Below are 5351 nucleotides of genomic sequence, written 5' to 3' on the forward strand. Positions count from 1 at the left end.
CTGCTTTTGGGGTTTTCTTCACAAAAGTGGAGAAGGAGGCAGAAGCAGCAGCACTGCAGCAGGTGCTCCTGCAGAGCTGGAGGTGGTGTTGAACTGATCAGAATCAGGAACCTTCAGGTAGGCTACAATTTCAGAGCATAAAGTGAAACATGTAGGCTATATGCTTATTGCTTTCACATTAATGTGCTTTATGGGATTGTCAGTAGGACTGCACAATACAGTTTAAAGTGGAGATGAAGCAGTTTGATTTTTTTGTATTTGCATTTAACCTCAGACAAGCCAAGACAGGACACTGCACTCTTCCTTAAATTAAGTTTGCTGTGAAGCTTTTGTACAGAGGCATGTTTTTGTTTTTACGTCTTCATATTATACTTGCAGTTATCTAGGCAATGTTGAATTATATTAGTGAACAAATAGGTAACATAACATGTAACATCACGTTAGCATTATATTCACCAAATCTTGCTTCAAACGGCCCACATTTGTCATGTGTGTCCGCGTGTGTTGGCCTGGCCTGCATGGTATCTAATGCCCGGCCTGAATTATGGTCCCAGTCCGCCCCTGATGACATCTATTCCCTTGTGTGCAAGAGACACTGGCATGGACAGCAGGGGTTGTCCAAGACTCAAATGCAAAGTTTAGTCCCTCACCCTGGGACCCAAAGGTCTTTGAATGTAAAGTTTAGTCCCTCACCCTGGGACCCAAAGGTCTTTGAATGTAAAGTCTAGTCCCTCACCCTGGGACCCAAAGGTCTTTGAATGTAAAGTTTAGTCCCTCACCCTGGGACCCAAAGGTCTTTGAATGTAAAGTCTAGTCCCTCACCCTGGGACCCAAAGGTCTTTGAATGTAAAGTTTAGTCCCTCATCCTGGGACCCAAAGGTCTTTGAATGTAAAGTTTAGTCCCTCACCCTGGGACCCAAAGGTCTTTGAATGTAAAGTTTAGTCCCTCACCCTGGGACCCAAAGGTCTTTGAATGTAAAGTTTAGTCCCTCACCCTGGGACCCAAAGGTCTTTGAATGTAAAGTGTAGTCCCTCACCCTGGGACCCAAAGGTCTTTGAATGTAAAGTGTAGTCCCTCACCCTGGGACCCAAAGGTCTTTGAATGTTACTACTCTTGTCATGTGGGACCCATTTCCCATCCTGAGGACCGAACCATACTCTGAGACAGACTCCAGGAGCTACCATGATTTGAACACAGTGCGCGAAGAGTCAAGACGCCTGCCATTACTCCTTTGTCAGAAAGAAAACAGAGGATTTGAATGGAGCAGAACCCAGTCTCAAAAGTGACAATGTATGGCTGTGGGTTACTATTAGAACTGAATCTGAATGCCTGCTTGAAAATGTCATCATAATTGCAGATTCACTGGATTACTAAAAACAAAATCGTGAATGGAAAGTGATCACTTTTGGTTACTTTGCCACACACACAAAAATCAAGTACAGTACAGTATCTCTAATGTCACTCTGATGCTGTAAAATTACTCTAATGTCACTCTGATGCTGTAACATTACAGCATCTCTAATGTCACTCTGATGCTGTAACATTACTCTAATGTCACTCTGATGCTGTAACATTACTCTAATGTCACTCTGATGCTGTAACATTACTCTAATGTCACTCTGATGCTGTAACATTACAGCATCTCTAATGTCACTCTGATGCTGTAACATTACTCTAATGTCACTCTGATGCTGTAACATTACTCTAATGTCACTCTGATGCTGTAACATTACTCTAATGTCACTCTGATGCTGTAACATTACAGCATCTCTAATGTCACTCTGATGCTGTAACATTACTCTAATGTCACTCTGATGCTGTAACATTACAGCATCTCTAATGTCACTCTGATGCTGTAACATTACAGTATCTCTAATGTCACTCTGATGCTGTAACATTACAGTATCTCTAATGTCACTCTGATGCTGTAACATTACAGTATCTCTAATGTCACTCTGATGCTGTAACATTACAGCATCTCTAATGTCACTCTGATGCTGTAACATTACTCTAATGTCACTCTGATGCTGTAACATTACAGCATCTCTAATGTCACTCTGATGCTGTAACATTACAGTATCTCTAATGTCACTCTGATGCTGTAACATTACAGTATCTCTAATGTCACTCTGATGCTGTAACATTACAGTATCTCTAATGTCACTCTGATGCTGTAACATTACAGTATCTCTAATGTCACTCTGATGCTGTAACATTACTCTAATGTCACTCTGATGCTGTAACATTACAGCATCTCTAATGTCACTCTGATGCTGTAACATTACTCTAATGTCACTCTGATGCTGTAACATTACAGTATCTCTAATGTCACTCTGATGCTGTAACATTACAGTATCTCTAATGTCACTCTGATGCTGTAACATTACTCTAATGTCACTCTGATGCTGTAACATTACAGCATCTCTAATGTCACTCTGATGCTGTAACATTACTCTAATGTCACTCTGATGCTGTAACATTACTCTAATGTCACTCTGATGCTGTAACATTACAGTATCTCTAATGTCACTCTGATGCTGTAACATTACAGCATCTCTAATGTCACTCTGATGCTGTAACATTACTCTAATGTCACTCTGATGCTGTAACATTACAGCATCTCTAATGTCACTCTGATGCTGTAACATTACTCTAATGTCACTCTGATGCTGTAACATTACAGCATCTCTAATGTCACTCTGATGCTGTAACATTACTCTAATGTCACTCTGATGCTGTAACATTACTCTAATGTCACTCTGATGCTGTAACATTACTCTAATCTCACTCTGATGCTGTAACATTACTCTAATGACACTCTGATGCTGTAACATTACAGCATCTCTAATGTCACTCTGATGCTGTAACATTACAGCATCTCTAATGTCACTCTGATGCTGTAACATTACAGTGGTGTTTCTCCTACTTCTCAGATTCAGATTACTGCAATCCCACTGAGCATAAAGCGTTCCTCCCCAGCCCTGCTTACAGGCCCATGCATGGTTCATGATGAACTCCGTGCTAACGATTCTTCTGGGAAAGCTCTTCCCAGAACTGAAGATACTCTATTGTGCAATACTGGACAGAATTGTGTGAACTCGCAAAATTGCAATACATGGATGACCATAGGAATGTAGGAGATGTTGTGGTGGTGGAGTACAACAGCCCGTGGGAGGCAGAGCATGGGCTGCAAAAGGGGGATGTTGGCCTCTGATTCAAGAAAATATCAAGGCAGGAATTTGCATTTGCTCTCTGAAAAGTGATGGATTTTCTCATCGGTGTATCTGCTGAATTTAATTTATGACATAATGTTAGAAAATACTACTACTACTAAATATTACAACTACTACTGCTGTATAGGCTACAACAATTACTATCATTACTAAGAATTATGACATGTAAAAAATAATAATAATTGTGTTAAGCTTACAATCTTTGCATTCAAATGAGCAGAGCGAGAATGTGAATGATACAAAATGTGATATTTTAATCAAAACCTATTGGCATTATTACAATTCTTTTCATATTTAGAGATAACACTACTGGGAGTTGAAGTCCACACAGGATATTATATTGCTTAATGCTGAATTATCTTTCAAAGCTAATGCAAATTGCTCCCTTATTGATTGATTGTTTCAATTAAGGTTAGCATTCTTCTGGCAGAACCTTCTACAGTGTGCATGCTTGCGAGGGAGGGGAGTGGGGAAATAAACAAACTGTGGTGTATTACATGTGAAATTGCACTAAGAATAATAATTGTATGATATTTGAGAGTACACAGTACATTTTAGACATAGCATTTATGATTGTTCCTCTCGATAATATGAGTGTTGGTGATTTTCTTTTTCCCCCAAGGAGTGATACATTCAGTTGCTGTTGTGTTTCTTAATTTATTCCCTTATCCATTTCATTCGTTTTGCACTGGGAATGATGCGCTGTGTGTTCAAACAGCATTTACGCTTGTCAGGTTTGCAGAGAGACATTATGACGTATTTTTGTTAACTGAGTGAATAGATCTCGACTGTAACAAAGCCTGGCATCCCAAAAGCATCTGCGCACTATGATCGCACCACACGATAAAAACAATACAACGCACATAAAACAATCATTTGACACAATATACAGCATTTTCACACCACAATCAATACATCAACACATCAATAGATAGCCAAAGGTTATGAAAGGCATATGAACCAAGGGATTTCATCTGCCATTCATTTCTCTATAGACATTTTGTAAAATGCTTTTAGATATAGTTATTGGTCAAACCAAGCGAGTCAGCTATATTTAGAATCGTTTTGTTTTAGGTCTCGGTCCGAGTTAAATATGTTCTATGGTCTCCCTTGATTGATTCTAAATATAGCCGAATCACTTGGTTTGACCAAGTCAAACTATTTTTAGAAGCATTTTTATGAAATGTGCATTGGAAAACAGAAAGGTGGTCGAAATCCCTTGGCTCTTATGCCTAACCCAGAAGTGGGCACGACTGTGGCTCCCTACACATACAGTAAGTAGGCCTATACATCAACAATCCTTCAGATGATCAGTTTCAGCTCACCATCTGAGTTCTGCTGTCAGCAGATATGGACTGAGAGCATTACACTGCTCAGATGCTTTTGGTAAAGTGGGCCACAAGCTGCTGAGAAATGTCAGTTGTTTTTCATGGTTTTTTGCAACGCGCCTATACAGTGTGTTGTTACAGAGAGTCAACGCAATTGAACATGTATGCCACCTATGTATGAAATGGCAATATTCAAGTTGTTAAATCAATAAAAGTGGATTAAGCAGACAAAGAGATGCTTGGTTAGTTTGTATATTATTCTGCATTGCTGTTATGGGCGCTTTCAACATGAAATATGATCAGAATTTTATGGGAGAGGGAGCAAGAGTACAGATGGTCTGTCTAGAGATTTATTTTTCTATGGTGAATGGAATATGTATCAAATATTTGTTATAGCCCTACTAGTTACTCTGGTTACACTTAGTTTAGCAAACAGCATTTGGCAAGTCACTGCCACCAGTTGCTGATAAAATCATTTCATCTTGTATAATGTGAACACATTTCCTCCCATGCACATAATCTGGGTCATTGCTTTATCGGAAATCACTCACTGAAGTAGAAGTAGAGTACACCAAAAAATTACATTTCATCAGAACATACTGTATCTCATTGGAAAACACTGAGCATCACGGACTGATGATACTTAACTTAAGATCTGAGGGTGGAATTTTCCTTTACAGTTAATTTCAATTGAATTCCTCTCTAAATCTGTTTTAGGATCACAAAATGATTACATTTCTCTGTCTTATGTTGGAATTTGGACTATGACACAGACATTCAAGGCCTGAT

This window comes from Poromitra crassiceps, assembly GCF_964638095.1.
Source record: "Poromitra crassiceps genome assembly, chromosome: 18".
NCBI lineage: Eukaryota > Metazoa > Chordata > Actinopteri > Beryciformes > Melamphaidae > Poromitra > Poromitra crassiceps.